Source organism: Aphis gossypii, chromosome 3, assembly GCF_020184175.1.
Source record: "Aphis gossypii isolate Hap1 chromosome 3, ASM2018417v2, whole genome shotgun sequence".
NCBI lineage: Eukaryota > Metazoa > Arthropoda > Insecta > Hemiptera > Aphididae > Aphis > Aphis gossypii.
In genome coordinates this window covers 41692525-41718632 of record NC_065532.1, presented here as the reverse complement: position 1 = coordinate 41718632, position 26108 = coordinate 41692525, and the positions used below count along the sequence as shown (strand labels likewise).

Genomic DNA, 26108 nt, shown 5'->3' with positions numbered 1-26108 from the left:
TAAGAGTACGTAGCTAGTCTTCGCTTAGAATCGTTTTTCGTTTGCAATTATTATTTATCATTGAATTCAAATTTTACAAGTACATTAGGTACTGTGATTTACTCTTCAATGACTTTAGGAGGTACATTCGACACTCACTGTATATAGCACAGCGATTACCTAATTGTTTATTTTATTATGTATGAATAATATAAGGTACTCGGTAAGCATGTACTTATAACACAGCATATACGTATAATTTTCATGAGTATAAATATATTTATTTTTTTCATTAGTTATTGATAAATCATATTCTCAATATTTGACGCGTAGTGGCGTTGTGGTTATTCGAGATGCGTGCCTGTATGACGGTCACACGCGTCTTGCGCAATCATGCCCAAACATCCGCGGCGAATATGATATAGTAATATTGAATAATCGTGCACATAATACGGTTACGATATTAAACCACTTTTATAAAGAATATTGTTGTTGTTGTTGTTGTCGTTTTAATCGTGCACTAAATCAAAATGCCAATTTATACCTATTTTATTATCGTGTCGCTTAAACGTTGTAGGTAAATCATCAACTTTTAAAAACAATTTTTTTTTCGTATAAATATATAACTATTGGCGTATACGAGTACAAATGATATCATATACTATTCGAATCAATAGAATTACAATAAAAGCTGTTATGGATCAACAAATTAAGAACTTAGGTATATACGTATGCCTACTTCCTGATTATCACTTAATACTTTGATTCAGTTACAGCTCATAGTATATAGATAATAATAATAGAATAAAGTCGTCATAATATAATATTGTGTTCGAGTGGCGTCGCTACTTCAATTATTGTGGGCGGGCAGAGGGAGGGTGGCTTATTCAGTCTATATAATATTCTAATATAAATATAAAGAATAATGTGTATTATGATTTATAGACTCAAAAACTACTCGATCGATTTTAACGAAAATTTTCAGTTTGTTCTTGAGAGTCGCCCGTGAAAATTTAGAGAGTAGGTAGTTAAAAATACGTCTCGTTGCAGGTTGGCTTTGAAAAAAATTATTTTATATTTTTGTTGATTACATATAGTCCATATTATATAAACTGGTGTAACTACAAATTATAGCTGTAAACAACGTACTGCGTTTTAAAATTGTTTGTTTACGCAGATGAAGCTACGCGTAAACCGATTAAATCGCGAATCCACTGTCAAATTCTCCATTTCGGTCGGATTTGTCCATAAAACGAGGTACACTGACACCGACATCAGACACGTCCGCCGTAGCCGTCAACCCAGGTCGGCAAACTTAAACCGAAATACTGCGAATATATTATTTAATAATAATTTATTGTTGTAATAATAAATATTATTATTATTTACAGTGTTGTAGATTATTCGTCGCTTTTCTCCGAGAAGAGCCTGAAGACAGCTGCACTTTTTCGTCGAAATCGCTAAATTATAAGTTATTATTCATTGACCCATAACTCTAACTTTTTGTTTATTACGGTGTATTGATGTAGCCTATTTCACTTATCAAAAATCAAATTTGCTAGCAACGACAGTCTTGTATCGCGGCGTATGTTCGCTTGTGATTATACACCAATATAATATCGTTATATTTTGATCGTATACACTCGCCAATCGTGACCTATATTTGAGCTGCCATGTCGATGATAAAGTATGTACCTATTATTATATTCTATATTACGTTATGTTATAATGTACCTAAGCGTGGATACGATGTGTATTCGTGGAATGAAACTAAGTCACGATTGATACATCCCTTAGTGAAAATATTTTGATTTGATTTTCCTAAATGTATATCCTATTTTTATGTTCTACCAAGTGAATCTTAACAATATATTTTATATAACATCACTAAATTGATAAGTAAAAAATATCGTTCACACGAGCCGTGTTAACAAAAGTGACGTATTATATAGTATTTCCGGCATACACTTCGTATATACCAGTGGCGAATGCTGACTCCAAAGTATGGGAATGCTCAATTATACCGCAATGTATTATAGGTAGTTTTATTTAATTTATAATTACTAAATAATACAAAAATTTGTATTTATTTATAAATTAATAAATAAGTTAATAAAATGGCTATACACTAGTACACGTAAATTATATAAACCATCGACAAAGCGCAACACAATGAGTATGCCCTGTGTGGTTAATACCGTGGCTGCTAGTGGAGCGGATCTCGGAATAACAGCGACTTCTAACGTTTGTACAGCTCATGTGCACATTGCTATTGCATGCCGAATGTTACGCGATCAAGACAAACAGATGAGTATAACGAAATTAAATGTAATTTTTCTCATACATTATGTTTTTAAATACATAATATTATATTATTGATGACGAGATAATTTTTGTATTTTTATTAATACGCTTATATTCTTAAGCATGCTAAAAGTAGGTCAAGAAGACCGGTACTAAAACGATTTTGGAATTCCAACAGTAAAATTCGATATAATACCATAATACATTAATACGCCATATGAGATGTTTGAAGGTGTATAAAGATGGACTTGGGATTTAATTTTCATAAGTATTTTTGTCTGTATAATACAATTGCTATGTTTTCGACCAGTTATTAAGATTAACACAATGGTATAGTAATAATAATAATATCAGTACCTATTATTGTTTTAGTCACCAAGAAAATTGATCATTTTTTTAAGCTATTGCAATAATGCAATAACTGGCAAGCTACTTTTTTGCAGTTATAATAAAATTATAAGTAACTAGGTATAAACTGCATTTACAATTGTGTCAATAAAGAAAACATTTGCTAAGCGATACGTTCCATACGCACGAATTCAATTAGGTAAGGATACGGATACAATTTCGGCTCGAGCCATCCCGTCATTGTTCCACTGCTGTATGAATAGTTGGAGACTTAACAGCACACCCATAGACTCCGGTGAGAAGCATCATTTTTACGGTTATGACCCATTTTCTCGTAGCAATACTCACTATTTGCGTTGTAAGTACATGACTTAGTCGGTAAAAAATGCTGAGATATACACCATATACATCACCTTAGCACTGGATCACCAAAAGAAACGTTCTGTTTTAATGGATTAATTTGTAAACATTAAATTCTAGAGCTATCCTAAATTTTATTATCAGCTACGAATCCAACAACGGCCGTGATAATCTTAAACAACCACATTATAACATAACGTCGTGTACATACCATAATATGTCGTTTTAAATAATTCATACTTAAATTATTAAATTATTAAAATGTATATAGGTATATACTATATATATTCTATGTACATTGTATAAATATAATATAAATGGTAATTTTAAAGTATCAGCTGATGCAGCGAACGCCGTTATTTCGAAAAATATTAGCAGCTATTATTTTCAAAATTTACTTTTTGGGAAATTTAACATATTTGGATATCTGATTAAAGCAACTATTTTAAATTTAACATTTTATCGTACATTTATTTTTTATCTTTAAATATGTGCTTTGTTGAACCCGTAATATATTTTAAATTGCAACTCATACCTATAATTTCTTAATCTGGAGTAGAATACTTTTTTAAAAGTATAAATTTTGTAAGATTATTAAAATTAAACGAATAATTTTTCTCATAAATTATACGCATGAAAAGTTTAAATAAAACAAAATCGTTCAGCGTTTGAGCACCTTTATTAATATTTTTAAGCGTTTTACGGTGGTGGGCAGTCGCAGTCGATATTCCGCCGCCCCCGAACGTTTCCGGATGAAATTCGCGCGCATCACGGCGCTTGCAAATCCCGCCCAGATTTTCATCTTACCCGAAAACGCGCCCACGCGATACAGTAAATCTTGGTCGACAAATTCTAGCAAAGCGCGTGTATTCATGCGTTTACATGATATGGTCTACTACTTATTTGATTTTTTTGTGCGATCATTTGTAATATGATAATATATTACATAGTCTAGTGACCTAATTATTGGGGTGTTTTAAAAGTATATTATTGTTTCAAAATACCAAAAATATTCAAGTTTGTGAATTTTTTAATTGAGTATTGTTCTTTATCACCGTTATTAGGCAATTTATTTAATGGTACATATTATACTTATACACTAGTTTAATATAATTCGTAGTCAGTTCAGAATGAGTTATAGCTTTAGTTTTAACAATGTTTTTATGAAAAAATTTGTTGACCCTTTGTATACATTTTTGTATCAGACGATTGAGGTCATTTGAGAAAAGGGGAATTTTGTAAACATTATAATAAAGTATAAAAGAAGTTTGCATCATCTAATATTTTAACTGTATTACGAAACCGTTGTAGCCCCCAATTTGAATCATTGTTATATTTATATCATTTCACAACAATTGTTTGATTGAACTTGCGGGTACCTAATAGATGTGTAGACATGATGTAGGTATGGGGATAGGATAGATTCAAAAGTTCTATTACTTACGGAAAATATAATAAGAATTTTGAAAATTCAAATAAGGGTAAATAATTGCTTTGTACTTTCTAGTAGTTTATCGATATATTCGTTCTGGAGAGTGTAGTTTTAATAAAAATTGGTCTAAGTATAGTAGGTATTTTAGAAGATAGGTATCGAAAAAAATTAAACGTGGCGTTGAAAAATTGTGTGTGGTGCACTGGTGGGCTCTTTGAATGATTTTCTTCAATTAACGGTTATCTAATATTATAGGATATAGGCATCACTTAATTTGTTATAAATTACATTAATCATCGTAGCTGTTATTTTTAAATTTTGAATGTCTATACTTCTGTATTTCATATTGTTTATTTGTAAACCTATACAATATTGTTGACCGTAAAACGTATTAATGTATTTTTATTTTTATTCGTTTGACAGTTATTGCACGCAGTTTTTTTGCATTATTGTGAATAGGTTGGATTACATAATAATATTATCATTTATCATTAACTTTCGGCTAAAACAGAAATAAGTTGGGCGACGTTGACAAATGTTTGGTGTGATTTTCCTACGAAATTTATTCGTCATGTCATGCGATCGGCTGGAAAGTTTATAGAAATCCTTCTCGGACGGAAACGGCTATTAGCTTTGAAAATAAAATTATACGAGATTTGCACTCAAAGCGACTTCACACGCGTATTGAATGAACTATACAAATACCATATAATATATCATATATATTTATATACAACGGACTCATTACAACAGTTGAGGAACCACAAATATTACATCATAACCATATTATATATATATATATATATATATTGTACTTAATACTTATATACCTAGTACCCATTTATAAGTAACCGATTAACACGCTAACCTTAACATATAACGAGCGTATATCATTATTTTGATACACGATTCGCGCGATTCATTTCCTTAGTGCACCGCAATAAACACAATATATACATATCACATGTCGAGTATTTAAGTGTGTGTGTGTGTGTGTGTGTGTGTGTGTGTGCGTTAGCGGTGTTTGGCCCTCCGAATTTTCACGGCGGATTTACACATAATACGTACACAAAGTCCCCGGCGATTGATTTTCGACAGGTTTTAATCCCGCGTTTACAGACCGGTGCACAGCCGCCGCCGCGAGGGGGTCTGCGGCGGCGGCGAATCATTGAGCAGGGGAGATGATGAGTCAAACCAAAAATCCCTTTTCAAACAACCGTGCGAGCGGCGTTATATTTTTTACCCTTTGTACGGGCTATTAGTCATCTTGCAGCTTTCCTCTTTATTATTATTATTATTATGAGTACACTTCAACGGCACATTATATACATATATAGTCGGTTGTGTATACGGGGCAGCGGATTGAATGACATCATCCACCGCGCGTCGACTACATGCAGTAGATATTTGTGTGTGTGTGTGTTGCAGCGTACAAAGCTGGGAGGGCGAAAATATACATATAAGAGAATAATATGACTAATGACGATAAATCGCAAGAGACTGACACACGGTCCGACTTAAAGCCGGTGACGCGCGTTTATGTATGATGTGTATTCGCTATATAATACAAATATTATACGTATATACCATATACGTCATAATATATATTATATATATATCTAAAAAGTGTATTAAAGATAATAATATTATAGATACCAATAAACAAGCGGCGATGGCAAAAAACTTTTGATTCGAATGGACTTAGACAATTTTTTTCTTATAATTTCGCCAGTTTTGTACGACAGTTTTGAATAAAATACAACTTTAACGCGAATGGACTCGCCCCCGACCAAATATAATCGTTTGATACCTGCAACAATATCGTAAAAGTCGTTATTTAATAAGAATAGATATGAATTCGTAGGTGTTCGTTTATTAAATTCGTATAAATCAATCGTGATCTTATTTTCGGAGCGTGAGTCGGGTGGTGAAATTGCATCCCTCGATCGTTATTCCTTTATAACCTCCTGGCTGTTACTTTGTTAATGATGCTTTTACCACTCAATTAACCTGTCTTCCTTATTAGGTACGATTGTATATTATTACGAGTCTTATATTAGTGAAGCGTTTGTGATAAAATCATCAACGTAGATCAAAAAAATGATTTTCGTGGCCACGATTCTAACTGTCTAACCAACATTGTCGAAAAACTAGCACGCGATTTGAATGTGAATAATGGAGAAAAAACACAGTCTTTAATTTATTTTTCTTGGCCAATAATGACAACAAAAACGTGTAGTGTGTCAAACATGTTAGGCTTCGCTTTCGCGTTGTTCAATTCGGGAAATTATTGAGTGTCGTAATAAAATCTGGACTGGGATGTTTATGATAATATCACTTAAAGCGAAGTAACCAAAGTGAAAAGTATGCTTGGCTTCATTTTTCTGTATATAAGCGCGTAGGGCGATGTGAGGGTATGTAATTGAAAAATGTTCTAGACAGCCATCACAAAAACTTAGTGTGCTCCACTGAACACGCATGCACGTACTTAATAATCTATAACTATACATAACTATATAAGTAGGTTGAGTCTATAATAGGTACCTATACACGCAGTGCGTGGTGAGCGATATCAAAAAGTCGTTGTCAACACGTCACAGAACTAAAATGTGTCATTTGAAAAAAAAAAATCAATAATAATCGTTTTACACGTAAATTACGTTAAGCGCCACTATCCGTGTTCGTTATTGCGTTGTATTGGGCTGAAATGTACGCGTAATAGTATTTCAGCTCCACGCCACACGTGCAGTTACGCGAGTTATGTCTATAAACAGTATACAAACGAGCCTGCATACTTGTTAAATTGCGATTTTAGCTGTCGAAAGATATATCTATAATAATATTTTATTGCCGGATCTTTTATATTTTTCGTGACAAAATTTTATTATTGCACCATTTTTGTCAATTTGAGATATACCGAATGTACATTATAGTATTATATGTACTACGCATACGTCTGCAGTAGGTTTTTTTTATCGGGCAGGGAAAAATACACGATGTATCAGTAAATCTAAAAACTTGTCCTTTATAACATATATATGTATATCAATAATTACATAATATAATATCATGATGTTCAAATTACATATAATTATTTATAGTAGATACCTACTTATTATTATAATATGTCCATTGATTAGACATTTTCACGGGGAGACGATCACAGACCTCCCCCCCCCCCTTCTTGACCAGTATTTATCTATGTCTAAGCCGTTTTCGTAAGCTGCGGCGACAATCACGAATGCAATATAATAATGTCGATGCAGCAGCAACTTGAAAGTTGGCAAATCTGTTGTTCTCGCGGGAAATTGCGTCGTGATAGTCGTTAAATAATTATCGTTTGGCAAAACTCTCTTATTATTATTATTACGTAATATAATATATATTAACTAATTCGTGTAATTTTCTTTTACGTAATAAATGTATTCGATATACACATAATATATATTTATAATATTTGTCATTTAGGTATGTTGTATTCTTGTATGTGTATAAACCAATTATATGTACCTACTGTATAATTGTATAATATTGAAATTGATTATTTATTTCTTAAATCACGCACAATAATATATACACCCATAATAATTATTATAAACGTTGATTAAATAAAGATCGTCAGTATAACTATTGGCTATTGTTAAAAAACGTTTTATCATTAAAACTGAAATGTGGTAAATAATAATTTTCAAATAAACGATCTCAGATTTCATCTCAGATTTGCAACGGAAAAACATAACTAGGTATTCGAAAAAAATCAGATAAAACAGCAAGAATGATTCTGACGTACTGTCACAGCTCAGAATCGTTTTTCGTGTATAATGATTCATAGTTGAATTTTAATTTAATACATACCTAATCCATTTCAGTCAACACTACTCAGTGACAAGATATGCACTCGACACATACTACTATACAGCAGAGCTATACCCTTGCCCGGTTTCCCTTTGAAATCGCACTTTAATAAAACCTTATAAACATTATAAACCCTTTTCCCTCTTTCATCTATGAATAGGAACGTGATTTTATTTAATAACTGGACTAATTTTTAACGTGGGTTATGCGTACATCGAATTATTATTAAGCACATACAACTTAATTGGATTCAATTAAATTATACTTGCACGAGGCCTAATTTTTATTACATATAATTTATTATACGTTCGTATATTTTCACATTCAATTGATTCAAAAAACAAACTCTATATACTTTAATATACGTTTTGATTTGATATCATATCGGTGGACACCAACCGGTATAGGTTTTAGGTATAATATTACACACTATTATCCAAAGTATATATATATATACTATCTGCAGTATCATATAATATGAGTGAAATGGAATAGAATATGTAAGCATATTAAGGAAATATAGTTTTTAATCAGATATTCACCAACAAATTCAACCAAAATTTAAAATATGTACTAAAAAAAAATGTTTACTAAATTATTGAAATTCGTGTTTCATATTTTTATTCGTATCACTAATTTTTCTCTTTTAATTTAACTAAATTACTATTCCAAATTAATTGGCAGTGAACAGCATCATAAATATTTACACAATTTTGGAATACTACAGGAAACAGCAATATTTGCATTATTTAATTTTAATTATACTATTATGAACAATTTTTTCTTGCAGAATAGTAAAAGTAGGTATATAGTTAAAGTAAAAGCGATGAAAGCAAAATAATTTGTAAATATATTTTAATAAACAAACATTTAGTAAAACACAATTTTTTTTAACTATTCAACAAGATAACATCCAAATGATATAAGTTCCTAGGTCTAATAATTATGTTACGTCATATTGTGGACTTGTGGTTGTATACAAAAAAAAAATGACCGCGTCGTTTAGATAAAAAGTTTACGTTTAGTGTGTAAATTGTAAATATATAAATACAAATTAAATTAACATGACAAAGGTACACATTTTATTGTTTTGGACGTTGTTCCGTCAATTACCGGTACTCCGTCGGTCGCATAGTATACAGCGTTCGTCTTCTCACATGAATTAACGTACCCAAGGCCTTAACCATCGGTGTTGCAGTATTAATATATTTAGACAATTAATCGGTTTTTGATTGACGATTATTATTCCATGTCGAGATTATATTTTTTGACACGTATTATATATTTTATACGTGACTCTTCTGTGTAGATAACGGATATATTAATTATGTTTTTATTGTTTTTGGATTTTTTGAACTCGAACCGACTTTGGGGATCGGTACGGCGATCGCGTGACCGTTTAAAAATCGCGAAAATACAGTAGCTTTTGCTCAGCTATATTATATTACGTATCGAATTCTCGAGCGGAGTACCTACCTTTAAGCCTTACGACTATATCATGTAATATGCATATAATATTTCTCGTACAACAGGACGCGCTAGACGATAATAATACGTGTATTATATACATAACGTACATCGACTGATTTACGGCGTGATATCCGCCCCCAAAAAATATGTTTTTACCCCTATAGCCAAATGTATTCGTCATCCACTTTTTTTATGGTATTATATTTTTAAGTAGGTAGCATGAATATTTTTAAAAATACATTATACTATACGGGCTTACTGATAATTATTCCTAAAACGTCATAATAACTACAACTGTATAGAAAATCACATATGTGTAAATGATAATAAAAAAATGTTCCCAATTAAACTAGGCCACCAGTTTAAAAAAAAAAAAGTGACATAAAAAACAGAAATTTTTCTATAAATACATATATCTATACCGCATATTCACTAAACGCCGCTCTGGCCTTCTATTTATACATATATTTTTTTTTTATATAGGTACATAGCAAGAGTAAATTGCTCATAAGCTAGGAATGTTTTATAGTAGGTACGCGAAGAAAAGAATCCAAATACTACTGTATAGTAAGGAGCGCAAAGCAAAAATTATCATTTAACCATCATGTCCGATCGTTTTAATAATATAATGTTGACGTCATGAAAATTTGTCCGCCTATAATTTTTTCGTGACGCTCAATCGGCCACCCGGATACCTCGCCTGTATCAAATATTATATGTAACATCTTAAATATTTTAAACTTTAAGTATTCAAAGCGCAAACATATTCGGATTATTAAGCACTATGTATAATAATAATAACAACAGTGTATACTCAAATAAATATATTATATTATATTGTTGACTGTCCGGCGTGTACAAACGTTTCGAAGACCAACGCGACACGTGCCGTATTACAAATAAATATGACTCTTTATACAATATGTGGGCATACTGCACACGGCATAATATCATCATGACATACACCGATGGCGTACGTAATATTTGTTATTTTACGTGTTAAAAATTTCTCATTGCTTTATGACATTCGTCGTCAACCGTTGACGTGGTCATGAAATCAATTGTATATCGTGATGTATACTTACACTTTTTTACGAATCAACAGTGACGTAATGATTTTTGCACACACGATATATATATATATATATAATATAATTATATACCTATATTTTATATCGTCCTCATCATATTACTATATATATATATATATATATATATATATATATATATATATATATATTACACTCGCGTATATTCGACCAGTCAGACGATGTGATTCACACGGTGAATTTCTACTTATAAATACATAATTATGTGATCTGGGAAATTTACGACCGTCGATGATAAAGTAATAAATTCATCATTGCTGTGAGCTTAATGATTTTGCAAAGATCGGCGAATTAAATTTTGTATTAAAAATGATAGTTATCGCTATATTATATACGAATGTAATTCAACTCATCACTGCTACTATTCACCATTCTAAACACGACATTTTAATTTACACACTATATTATACATGCTACAATATAGTCACGTTTTACATATTTTTATTGAGTATTTGGAGAAAAAAAATACTAGATTTGACGTTTTATACCAGTATATGTACCTATATATAGTATCAATAAATATCGTTAAAAATCGTTAAAATCGCAGAAAATAGTCAAAATGGTTGAAATACGTAATTAAAACGCATAGGTACTATAAAATAAAATACTATGAGGAGTTGTCATCACAATTTGAGGCTTAATTCAAACTTACGTTTAGATATGTTTGGACAGAGAGTTGCATTGTCTCATATGACTCATGTACTGTTTAAGCACTCAAACATTTAATCATATCAGAAACTCAAGAAATTGAGTTAAATGGTAACAACACTTGCGTTCACAACAGACATCATAGAGATTCCGAAAACGATGTCGGTAGTTTGGATCACAGACAAACTAATTGAGTCTAGCCACGGAACGAATCTTAACTAATTAGTGATTACCTATAGTAATGTCTAGACATGATGTGATTGACAAGGCAACTTTAAAAGTAGGCGACCACCACTCATCCTTTGAGCAAGTAAATGAGTTTAAATTACCTAAGAGTAATCATAGACACACAAAATAACATGCATAGGGAAGTACAGCATAAAATTCAGAATATTAAATGTTCTGCAAAAAAAGCCTATTTTACAATAAACAAAATGTTCAGTTCTAGACTACAACCGCGTAAATAGCTAAAAATGGAAACTATATATTTGCTATTTGCGACCCATACAGTAATGTACACGTAAAAATTCATAATCCTAGTAATAATACGTACGTTGCTTGACTGTATTTTACAAGTGTCATAATTTATCGTGATCGGCTTAATAACGAATATCATAATTCTACTGCAGAATTTTTAGGATCATGGCTCGAATCTCGGGTTCCAAGTTCCAACGCATAACTGGAGTCTAATTATAATAGATATTGTTATGATATTACTTAACACTAAGCAAACATAATTAATAAATTATAGCTAAAAAAGCAGAGACCAAAAAGTATAGCTACGCAGAATTCACCTATAGGGTTAATACAATTAATTAATGTTTTAAATTTTAACCATATTGCTGAAATTGTAATGTATTCCTTAGTTTTTACTTCCGATTAATATTTAATAGTAAAATATGTGTGAATAAACTTACAATAATATCTAATAATAAATATATTATATATATATACATAATAATATACTAATTACTAGTATATGATTCATCTAATAAATTAAAAACTTTTCTGACGTTTAATTTAAAATTTAAAGGTAAAGTGGTAATAGTAATATATTAAAAAATAGATACACATTTATTCATACTTAAAAACAATTTAGTCATCTTGATTGTAATAGATTAATAATTAATTTAATTTCGATAAAATAGTTGGTATCTTAGTCTATGAAATTTAATCTAATATATATAAGTACATTAGTCTAAGTAGGTAGGTATGTGAAAAAAATAGAATTTATTGTGAAATATAATATAAAACACGTATTTATAAAAAAAATACTTAGTGCCTATAATATTTACATAATATGTGTAAAATCAAATATAGCTCACTTAATTAAAAATTACGTAAAACCAATGTATCATGTGTTTAAATTAATTTATGAAGTCACAGTAAAATAATCTGTGGGTATTTACATAAAAATTCGAGCTCTAGTCTGAAGACGATTTAGATTTTTTAGGACTTTAGAACGATCTATCGAATCAAATCCGGGAAAGAGCTGCAACTCGTATAAATAAACCGATCTAAAATGTAATAATAATATTGATCAAATAACTAATTACAACTCGTGACACCACAATTTAGTACGCCTATGTGACTAAGTATCTCGTGGCCGAAACTTTATCAGTGTTAAATTTAACAATATGTCATTATAATATGAATAGAATTTGAGTATAATTAATTTTAATAGTATACACATATTATACAATTAGTAGTGATGTTATTATTGTTTCTAAAATTAAAAATTAAAAGTAATTAATATGTATAACTATTAAGTATTAATTATACTTGAATTCTCGAGTTATGTATACTATATATATGTAGTATATTTATATTGCAGCTACATTTTTTTGTTTATATATTATTAATTATTAAATTTTATTATTTACTAACTATTAAATATTGATTATTATCGATTTCGAGTTAAGAATATTGCATTATTATAATATAATTAAATGTCCGCTTCTATATTTTACACTGACGACTTATATTTATCCATGCGATATTATATTTTAGTACCTACCGCGATTTCACCGTGACGATTCGAAACGCGCGAATATTGCTCACGAGACTTCCCTTTTTGACGCGGCGTCAGCTATAGTCATTATTATACTCATATAATAGCAAAAATATAATAATGTTATTATTGCCGACGGTCATTGGCGATTTCGCCATGTATTTTTTAATTATAGAGGTATAGTGTGTTAAGGTATAAGATGTCTTAGCCGCGGCCTTCCACCGATCTCTACTTGTATATTATAATATGTATGCATATTATATAAGTCAGAAGTTGACAAATGGCCCGTGGACGAAATTTGGGTGACTCGTGGATATGAAATTTAATTTTAGTGTGGTGAATCAAAAGAGGTTTTTGTTCATTTTCATTTGATTTTCTTTGGACATTAATATATACATTAAATTTCGATGGCACCAAAAAAAAAAAACTTTTTGGATTCCTATTTAGTGCGGCTTTCAAAAATAAAAATGTATTGGTGATCCCTGTAGGACTACCATATTATAGTTTTTAAACAATCCAATATATTATGCTTATAATAATATTGTAATATACATCACGCGTCGGACCCGATAATATAATAATACCGTTTTAATCGTGTACGGTCTACGTGGTTGGGTTATCGACTTATCGGTGTATTATTATAATACACAAACATGTACCTATTACTCGACGTCGTTTTGATTATGAAATCCATCCTAAATAACACCGTCAATATTATAATAATGTAATACGATTTATAACAATATTATATCGTGTTGCATTATGTAATTATAGTGACGGCTGATCCGTTAATATTTTTATGCGGATATATGCGTCGGTATAGACTTTTGGAACTTGTATTCTCGTGAACGATGCTGTATTGTTCGGATATGATATTTTTTTTTTTACTATACCGAGATTACGTGTTAACATTTTATTAACCGTCGTATAAAATATAATATTGTACCGTCAATACCGATAACAACCGTAGTCGTTCACTGATACTGCAACAGTCTCTTTAATTGTTTTCTGCATATCATTATAATAATATGATAATATTACTATAATATTGGCATTTATAATGTGCAGGGCAAAGAATTTGTCACTACGACAGCAGATACGATGACGACGCTATATTATCACATACGCTAATCTGCTGCAGTAGCGGATTTTCAACGTTTTACCCGGTGTTGATAATCTAACATATTATTATCACTTATCAGCAATATTAGCGTGACTGAATTCGACTTTTACATATTTAAAAATATCTTAAACTTCGTTTGAGTTACAAAAAAGAGAGTTTATACATTTATAAAAAATTAAAAATTATTGTTCAACATATTATTTTTACTTTGAGAAGTTGGGATCAATACGCCTGTGTAAATGTTAATTTGTATTCCATCGCAAATTTAAATTTAAGAACCATAATCTCTATCACAAAATAATGGTCCAAAAAATTGCATTCCCTTTGACAATTGTAGTAATTGTCTTAAAAAATTTATGGCAAACTATCACTTGATATATGTGTACGATTTACCGACCTACGGGTCACTCCACATACATCAATAAAAACGATAAAAATGGAACTTCAAAACATTAAAATCTTTTAAAAAATGTAGACGCTCTGTCTTTGTATATCATTCTACGACATTTATATTTAAAACAGTAGTTTACTTCAGTTCCGTAAAAACTCAACAAATTAGATTATTTTGAAGAAAAAAACGCATTATTCGGGTACAACTCTTTTCATCCAAAAATAACTTTCTTCTTTTTGTCCTAGTCGTCAATTCAACCAAATATGATAAAATGGTTTCTTTTTCACCTAAAACTAATTCCATTCATTCTCCCCAAATTTCATATTCAACATTTCAGAAAGTAATGTCTCAAAATCAGCACAAAACCATTTATAATTGCCCAAAAATTTTTGAATAATTTCTTTTAGCATAATTTTTTTTTTTAGTCATGTATGGAGATCAGCAATTGATTTTTGTTTATACATTCTGTTTTTGCTTAGTATTTAATATTTGATTTATCAAATTCATTTTGATTACGTCCTTAATCGCTGAAGAAATTTCATACGTTTATCTGTGTATATTTTCAAATTTCATGTTTTTGTTATACATAACTCCAACAAGTAAATTTATCTTTTAGTTAGTTAGTTTTTGATAAAATTACCATAATAAAACAATGCAAAAAAAGCAAGCATAATATTTGGCATGAAAGGGAACGATGTACTATAACTGAAATAAATTGATCATGTTATTTGTTATTTCGTATTATAATGACAACACACATGATGTAAAATAATTTATTACACAGTCCGTTTAAAGATAAAGACTTCCGTTAAATACTCCCATATCAGATTTATACACAGACAAGATTGTCGCAATTCATACACACAGCAGTAGGATAAGAAAAAATAAAATACAAATAAATTTGAGACAGTGTTTTCCAAAATGTTGGACGTGAAAAAGTGGTCAAAATGAATACAATATTATTTTTCGGTGAGAAGAGGATAGAGGAAACTACTTTTTAATATTTAATTGAAAAATAGAAAGTTATTTTTGGGTGAAAGGAAAATTAGAAACCGAATTTGAAAAAATATACGTTTAACTTTTAAACTTATCGCTAAAATACAATCACTTAACTTATAAGTTATAATAACATGATATTCCTATAGGTATTATACTATTCAGGTATTATATACATCGGAAGAGTTTCAAACAAAAATATAAACAATTATTATGTGTGTTAATTAATTTGACCTTAATAAATGATTTTTTTTTAATCGTAAACTAGTTTTAACGTAATATATAGTTACTCATTTCAATGGTATTTAGGAAATCTTATACTATCTATATTATATACTATATAGTACATACAACAACTGTAAACACTAACTATATCATATTCGCGTAAACGCATTGTCGCGCGTCATTTAATACCCTGAATGCTGAAAAGCTTGTGTCGTAATATATAAATATATATTTGATACTATACTGACTACAACGATATGCGATTTTGGCTCCTCAATGTGTATACGAAAATGTTTTCAATCAGTTCAGAGTGTGCCTACCAACAATAAATGACAATTTATTTGGTGTATTTCAGATTCAAATAGGTTAATATATTATAATACCTATATTATACGTAAATTATATCGGACGACTATATTAATATACTAACATTATTTATTTAGTGATCGTCAATGACGTAATTATGGAGGGGTATGAGGATATATCCTCCCCAGACGCTTTTTTTAGCGAAAAAAAAACCAAAAAGGAAAATTGACTTGATATTATAATTTATGAAAAATATATTTAGTTTAATTCAATTGTTTACTATATTGTCTTTGCAGAAAACCATTATTATACCATTTAACTTATTTAATTTGTAATATATTAAATTAATATAATATTGTGATTTATGAGATTTAATGGTCAAGGAGGGTGTGGGGGCATAGCCTCACTAGAACGATAGTATAAACTTATATCCCAATCTCAGTAATCTCACCCCAGAACCAATTCCAAATTACGCCACTGGTGATCGTCTACTCTATAATAATATGTGAAACATAAACGGTCAATTGATGGAAAGCAATAATAATAAATGAATATATTAATATGTTATTTAATTGACCGTTTACATCAAAATGTCGAAACGTTTATCGCGTGCGTATGTGTCGTAGATTTATAAATTATAATAAATTATGATTATGCTCATTGAGATGCAAGACCTCAGGCAGTATTCAAGTAGGTATACGTAGAATAATACAGTGTGCATATTTTTTTTTAAAGACTATACGTTCAATCGATGCAGTTATCTATGCGATTGTTAATGTAGATATCATGAACTATAAGTTATTTTTATTTTATAATATTTTAATACATTATACATACTTCACAAGTATACTCATTTAGTTATCGGTTGGATCCTGTATTCAAAGTCCAAGCTGCCATAAAATAAATTCACACCACATATTACACATTATAATGTATTTAACAAGCAAGTTGTTGATATTTATCAAATTTCTAGCCACCCCTCACTCACCATTTGTTCTAAGCCACTTCATTTACTGAGTTAAGTTTAATATTATATAAAAAAATCTGGTTAACCTAACCATCTTAATAATATTTATATCTTAATTATATTAACTTTGCAAGTTATTATATAATATGCCAAAAACTTCCTTGAACTGTGTTTGCCAAGGTTAGGAATCCGGAAAATATCTACTATAAAACGTTCGGGAAATTTACATATACATATCGGACACGACGTACACATTCAAATATAGGTATAGGCGTGAGTGAGTAGGTATCGACACACCAATCATAATTATTCACAACTGCTGCAATGATTTGACGTCAAAATATAGTTTAAAACCATTTTAAGAGATATATAGGTGGACTATTGAGTACCTATATGATGTATGCTCAAAATATTCGGTCACAGAGCGTACGCACGATTAATTCTATTTTATCGATTTCTAAGTATGCTTGGCGCTTGCTAATGATATTGATTACAACAACTATGTATTAATACAATTATTACTACATTGTTTACAGTGCGTACGCTAAATTATTATTTAACGTGATTTATTATTTTTTTTTTATGGACACGTAGTCGTTATTATCGTAAATACGAGACCTTATTTGTAGGTACGTATAATTTCGTGAGTATAAGGTTATCACATAGCTTTGCCAAGAGTATAAATGCGTTGGATGAGTAAGTAAACACGCTGGTCACTGCAGATTGGTATAATAAGCTCTTTTAAACGTACACATAGATCCGTAATTTCCGCGTGACAACAATTATTAAACATTCATCTATATAATATTATAACGACAAGGTCGGATAACCGTAAAGTTTCATATAATATGTGTATATGACGTATATACTATTGTATAATATATATATAATACACATGCGGTGACAATAGTCTTTGTGCTGGAAAGTTCGATCGTAGCATAGTTATTACGATATAATATTAATATATAAGTATATTAGTATGTGCATCATTTGTAGGTTTATGAAGCTATATATGAGCTTTAAATCCGGTTCTGCGACGGGTTTATGAAAATATATGGCATAGAATATTGAGAGTATACAATGTAAATAAATATTATATTAATATTAATATTATACTATACATTTATAATTTTATATTTTTATAGACAATTTTCAACATTTTTCACTTATTAGAAGGTTGTGATAACTGTCCACTGACAGACATAATATATACTCTATGTCAACTAGCTTTAATGTTAGGGTCAGTTTAATGTTGATAGGTATTGTATATAGGCCATAGGGCAAGTATATGAGTATAAAAAGGGTACGGGGTGCAGAGGCTACACTCAGCGAATGAGCATTACATGATGTATATAGAGGTCCCTATTTCACGTGTTTTTAACAAAACGTTGTTAAAGCATGTGTAAATAAAATACACAGGCAAATGGACGTTGGAAATTGAAACCTATGTATCTTTATATTTGTTTCAGTACTATACGTCGTATCCGTGTTACTCATATTCCTCTCTTTGATTTTTCTTAACCTCGAAATATTCTATAAACTCTACCGTCGATTCTAAATTAGGTACGAGTAGATGACACATATGTCTCCATTTTGTAAAATAACAAATATTATGTGTTTATACTACAATCATTTACCGATTTAACTAGTTCTCGTCAGACTCGTCATCTATTATAGAGTATGTTATTATTTATTACAATAGACAATTATTATAATCACGTATGCGTATAGCTGTTAAATGTGAGCTTTTTTTTTAATGTTTTAAAACGTTTGACTTACGTCACTCACAGCATTCTAGTAACGAATATATAATGTATAACTGTACAACGCCAAAGCCCTAAATTTCAATAAATATTGAGCACATTCGTAAAACGTTCCAATGTTTGACAATAAGTTGTACCAGTACGTATAACGTATGTAATATTTAGTAATTTAAGTAATATTAAATAGACGCTAACGTAGGTATAATACGCGGTATGTATATATAATGTTCATAGTTACAACTTCACCTGCCCTAAATTACTTACATATTTTGGTATATTTCGTGTTTTGTTTTTTATTTGAATTGATATTGTCTGTATTTACATTTGTACAGTCTCGATGGGCGATCGAAACAGCTTATTTCACATATTTTTGTATTCCGTAGAAGATAGTTCGTTTTCGGCTTTTTTTCTGGCGTGCGTCGAATTCCTTTGCTCGCACTACAACATGTAAAAATCGTAACCATATAATATAAGTCGAAAACTTTGCGTACGTGTCATTAGGTCTGCCTATGTTTAGGATCTATTAATATGTACGATAGCCAAGCGTGTCCTTTCGCTACTTGGGTTTTCAAAAACAGTAACCAGAATATAGTTGACAAACTGAAGAAGGTTAGGAAAATATTGTTATCTAGAATGAAAATCGATCCAGTCTTTTTTAGCTATAGTTAATCTATGTTTGTAAATCTGCTTAAGTGAGCCACGTGATTCGTCATGTGTACATACTAAGGTAGTCGAGGAAATAAGACGAACAATGATCGATTACTGTGAATGCTGAGTGGTATGGATTTGGGATAACGATTTGGTACTATACCCCATTTGCATACCATAAGCCCAAAAAGGTCTTAGTAAGAATTCATATTATATATATCGTACGAATCGATAATTTGAATTTAAATATTATATAGTACGCGTAGAGTGTACCTAAGTGATATTAATCATTTTAAATTTTCGAGAATAATGCCTTGATAGTATATCTAAAAAAAAATATTAAAATATTCTTATGTAAATTAGGCACAACCAGGAAATTAAAAATAGTGCCGCATTGCAAGCGTTTTGGGCTGATTGATTAATTCAAATTATTTTCGATTGTAATAATCGTACGGCTGTGTGCAGGGGGTATTTTTTATTTTTTGCAATCCAGTAAAATATATAGCATATGAGCACTTTCAGCCAAATCGTATAACTGCAAAATTATAAGTAGAATTTACACGTCACTATGAAAAATTGTATACGAAAATAATTGCCGTAGATTGATTTCACATATCTATATATATTTTTACGCATATTATCTTTTGGTAATCAATTAAAATTGGATATCATTGTGATAAAACGTATTAAATTAGTATAATATACAAATAATATATATCATCGTAAATTTTTTAATTAACTTTATATACAATATATAGTTATTATCAATATAAATTTACGTTATGATACATTATAACATTATAAGAATACAAATAAAATAATTTGGTATCGATTGACATTGCATATATACGTAAAATAAATAATTTTAATGTTGAAAAACCAATGTATGACTATAATATTTGGATCGGGAAACTATATTTTCTCATTTTTGAAAAAAAAAACGGTCTTACATGGTACAACGCTCGTACTGCACGCTATACACATTTACTGGACAGATTTACTAAGCCCACACGTCGTCTAAGTGCACATATTAAAAATTGTAAACGTACGAAATCGGATTTATTAGGATTAGTGAGAAATTATTATAAATATTATTGTGTGTGCTGATACCAGACCACATGTTGCTTGGCTTTGAAAAATTTAACGATGAAGTGATTTCGCAACTATACGTAATAATAATTAGATGTTTGAATTTTATTGCAAACAGGATTGCTGTGAGCGTGGAATAATAATAATAAACGGAAAATGTCCGTTAAAGATTATTATTATATGTACTGCAGAGAGGGTTTGGCACCCTTCTGAACGTATATACACATACATATGTGTGTAATAGTAATAATATGTCTTCTATAATAATATTTATACCACGGCCGGGGACCCTTCATAAAACTTCTCAACGGCCGGTGTATATATTTATACGGCATTACTGTTATTATTCGTAACTTTATTATGCGATATTATTAAATTATATTTTGGCGTAAGTATTAATCGATTTTGTTTTCGTATTCAATTATTATATGACGTGTTCCGCCGACGTGACATTAAATTAAATTATATTGTATTACGTATTGCAATTATTCATACATAGATAATTAGAAAATTTGCTTTTGAAAAATCACTGACAATAAAAATAATGGTGTAAACAACTATAGACTTAATGTTAACAACTTTTGAAAAGAACGTCATTCTCATTATAAGTTATTTCAGCTTATCTCGTATGATATGCGTTGTGTATTATATCGCATGCGAAATATTATGCTAATATTACATGCATCGTAAGTTTTAGTTTCTGGGCCAAGCGAGAAATCTAGTCGTGCTAATAAATTAAGTGCGTTTCGTTGCTCATAATCTTTCATTAGGTATATTATATAATAATATAATATGGTTATTTAAGTTGTATTAATAACATTTATACTGAAGATTGGAAATTGGTCAAAAATGGAATTTTCTAGTCAAAACATCGAAAATAGTTTTTTTTTTTTACAGAATTAGCAGTATATGATATTTATTCACCATATACGTATTTGATCTCTATATTGTAACTAAAGGGTTCGCTGGTTAAGTTATTAGTGATTACTGATTACCCCGAGGACACTAGCCCCCCCCCCCTCCCAAGGTCCCAATTGTCTGCAATTATTATTTTTGGGATATAACTAGGGAGCTAAAATTATCGTTTTACAAGTACATTAATATACTATCCTTATAACTATTTATTTTATTTTTACAAAAACATTTTTCGTGGTAATAAAAAGGTTATTGAATTCAGCACATGTACCACAGAAACCATCTGCGAACTGCACAGATAATATTTTTGTGTTTTCTCATTGTTTTCGGAAAGTCATAAAAACGAATACAAAAAAAAATGACTGCTAATGAATTAATACAAGAACTCATTAAAAAAAAAAAAAAACATTTTATACGCTAAATTTGAATAAAATAAGCTGTGCATCAACAATTCGACATGCCCGCAGCGCGTAAGTGTTCTCGTTTATATAAGTTTAATGTTACTATTTATATAGCTGCAATATTAACTTAAACGATTTGGATGTACACGAATAAAACTAAGCAGATAATTATAGAAAATAGAGCACAATATAACGCGTAAAGTATTATCCAACGCTGCAATAGTCACAATAACGACAAATTATGTCTTGTAAATAAATTCTATAATAAGGCACTGTCCGGTTGACAATAATAAAATAACGTATATTAAGGTGTAAATGAAATCGACCTACGTTCAAAAAGTGTTGAGTGTTCAGTAATATTATAAAAAATTCCAAAAAAAAAAAACCTCAACGACAAAATAATTCATCACTATAATATAATATTGCTTTAAAAATGTGCGTGGTTGAGTGTTAAATTTCATTAACGTCAGTTCAAGAACAACGTGTATAATCGAGTTTTGTGAAGATGTATTTTTACCAAATTCCTGACAACTAACTGTATGAGACTCCAATGTTAAATTGAAATTTGAATAACAAAAAAAAAAAAAAAAAATGAAACTCAGCTAATAATAATATGGAAACGTCACATCTATAAAATTGTATATTAATATTATAACATCGTATTATATAATAGCATACAATATACATTATACAAAACAAAATAAAAGTTCCCACGGAAAAAAAAACTATTATTTTATTACAAGACAGATATTCTATTATTATAGAATTATATTTATAATTAGGTAAATTGCAATAAATATACATAATCAGATATGATTCTAATATGAATATACTAGTCAAAATTTCTATTAAAGTACTAAATTTTAAATAAATTTAAAAAATATTATGTTGTACTACTTGTCTATGTCTGATTTTTGGAGCTGAAATTTGTGAAGGTAATTTTTTTTAGTTTATTAATTTATAAATATTTTTGAAATTGATTTAAGTGACAAACACAAGTTCCCAGTAGAATTGAAAATAAAAATTTACTTGGATTTTTTTTGCCTTTTTATACTTTTAAATATACAGTAATATAAATATTATACAATCCGTTCAGAACAGTTTATCGAACGCGATGATTCATCGTTTTCAAATTCAAAACAACACACCTACGCCAATATTGTACACCCGCATATAGGTATATAAATATATATATATATGGAGACATATAGTATACCCAAAAATACAATATCTACATCACTAGTAAAATCGTCTACTTCTAGTTTCTTTTTAACAATTAGTTTTAGATGAACTAGTGTGTTTTTGTGACAAATATTTACGATAAATGAAATTGCTCTGAAATGATTTTACTATAATATCAATAGTTATATTTTATTGTTATTATAGCAATTAGTAATTACGTACATATAATATTAGTCTTAGTCTTTGTATAATTTTGAATAAAGCCTAAGTCGAGTTGTACGACGAAGGCTAGGAATGCGCAGGAAGACTCATATATTATAATAAGTATATAACTTCACCTGTAGGTATAGTTTCACGTCACACTATTTTTTTAGGCTATGAATAATAACTATTGTTTTTGCCTTCTGCAGGTATGAGCTGTGGTGTGTTTGTTTTCACATGAAATCTGAGGTCATAAATCATCCCAGAATGGGAAACTATTCAAAGTAGAGGGCACCTACAGCTGTTGCTGGTTACTAGGTATAACCCTAGTAAATGAATCAATAATAATGGTAATAATATTATCAATGTTCATAACAAATAAAAATCACTTAACCAATGTAATCACAATTCTTAATATTTCGGTATGAACGCCATTAAAAATGTTCATGATTCATAAGACATACTATACTATTAATTTCTTATTATTTTTTATGTACCTACACAGCATTTAAATATAAAAGCTGCACATTTTAATTTAGAACTGTTTTTCAAATTTAATAAATAATATATTAAAAAGTTACTGTTTCAATAACGCGCAATATTAAAAATATATATAAAATATAAATATATAATAATATTAAAAAATAATTTATGTGTATTGTAATATAAACAAATTTAAAACTATTGAGAAGGTTATTAAGTAATTCAAATGAATTCATTTTTTTTTAAATAATCACCCGATTCAGAATAAGATACACACATATAGCCTATTCCTTTCACATTCACATAACCAAATAACCAGTCCCAACATGTGACATGTGTAAGGAAAACTTAATATCAATAACTTGGTGACAGAATGCCCAAAATCATGATAATTGTACTTAATAAAGTAAATACAGAAAAACTTAATTCTTAAAACTTAAAAAATTATGAATAGTGTTTTTCTTTTTAACCTGTATCTAATTTGAAGGTATGATAATAACCATCACTGTTTAAGCCTAACAGATAAAAATGTTAGAATATCCTCTTATAATGAAGTTGTGTACTGTAATTATAGTGCTGTGTACCTACTATATGTCTATACTTACCTGTTTTGTTTTAAAATATTAGCCTCAAACCTCGCTCTATAGGGTGGCTTAATATTGCTTAATATTGCTTAATTTTTATTTTTTCTCTCCAATTCAAATTCATAGTTGAAAAATAAAATGTTTAATTAATAGTTAAACTTAATTATTATTATACTTATATATATATATATAGGTGTATATAATTTTTATTAATTAAAACCATTTTAAAATTACCTATGCAAGTTATATGTAAGTACATATTATTGCGATGAACTTGTTGAACTTGTTATAGTTTTTCAGAAAGATATTGTTCTTATTTGTTTGAATGTAAGTATGTAATATCTTGTTATTGTACAAATATTTTTATGTTTTATCTTATAAACATTCAACTTAATTATCTATTTTAATTCTGTTTTTTATTACGAAATCACATTAATGCGATAACATTTTTCTAAAGTATAGTTTTTCTATGCATTTAAGAAACTATGTTTCTATTTTCTAACATAATATTAATTTAAATTTGTATATATTTTAAAATTGTATAAATTGTTGAATTGTGTCCCAACATCGTTCTTTATTTTAACTTAACAGTACAATACTATTATACTAATAAGTATTTTAAGTGTTACAACCTTAAACTTAGTAACTGCCAACTGGCATCAAAATTGAAATCATATTTTTATGTCTGTTATAAACATATAATACATTAGGTAGATATATTAGTATAATCAAAAATATATATAATATATACAACTAATAAACTACGTTTTTAATCAACGACAATGTTGACAAACAACTATTGAGTATAGGTTCGAGTATACATAAATAATCATCCACAAGTGTTTAATTGTCTTCATATTATACTTGTATAAAACTGATTAAATAATTTATAGGATTTTAATATAATACAGATGTTTTTTTCATCAAGAAACTCAGGGTCTTCTTTATATTATTATTATTTTAGGCCATTGTAAACATTCGCATATGCATATAATAATGTCTACTGCTGTACCTGAACACTAAACATTATAATATATATTTGAACTCTACACGGAAGGGCAAAGCGTATTTTTTTTCAAACAATGTGTTTTTTCAATAACAGTGAATAATATAATTGCCTCGATAAGACAGCAAAAGAAAAATTTAAAAGGTTTAGTAGGTACCTATACTAACTAAAGTATCATAGTACCTATTCATACTATACCATGATTTATGTAGCAATTTATATTTTTAATGCGATGATTTATGCCTTAAAAACAGCTTACTACTATTATGGAGGTAATATCAAGTAATTTTTATTAAGAGTTCTTCGTCGGTC

General features: G+C 29.3%; 1 long non-coding RNA gene across 1 annotated transcript; it reads left to right on the top strand.

The window, feature by feature from the left end:
• Positions 1–922: 922 nt before the first annotated feature.
• On the top strand, positions 923–24224 carry LOC114126145 (uncharacterized). The gene is made up of 3 exons (XR_007605248.1): positions 923–1284; positions 1371–1670; positions 23933–24224. It is a non-coding gene; the product is annotated as an uncharacterized LOC114126145 (long non-coding RNA).
• The last annotated feature ends 1884 nt before the right edge of the window (positions 24225–26108 follow it).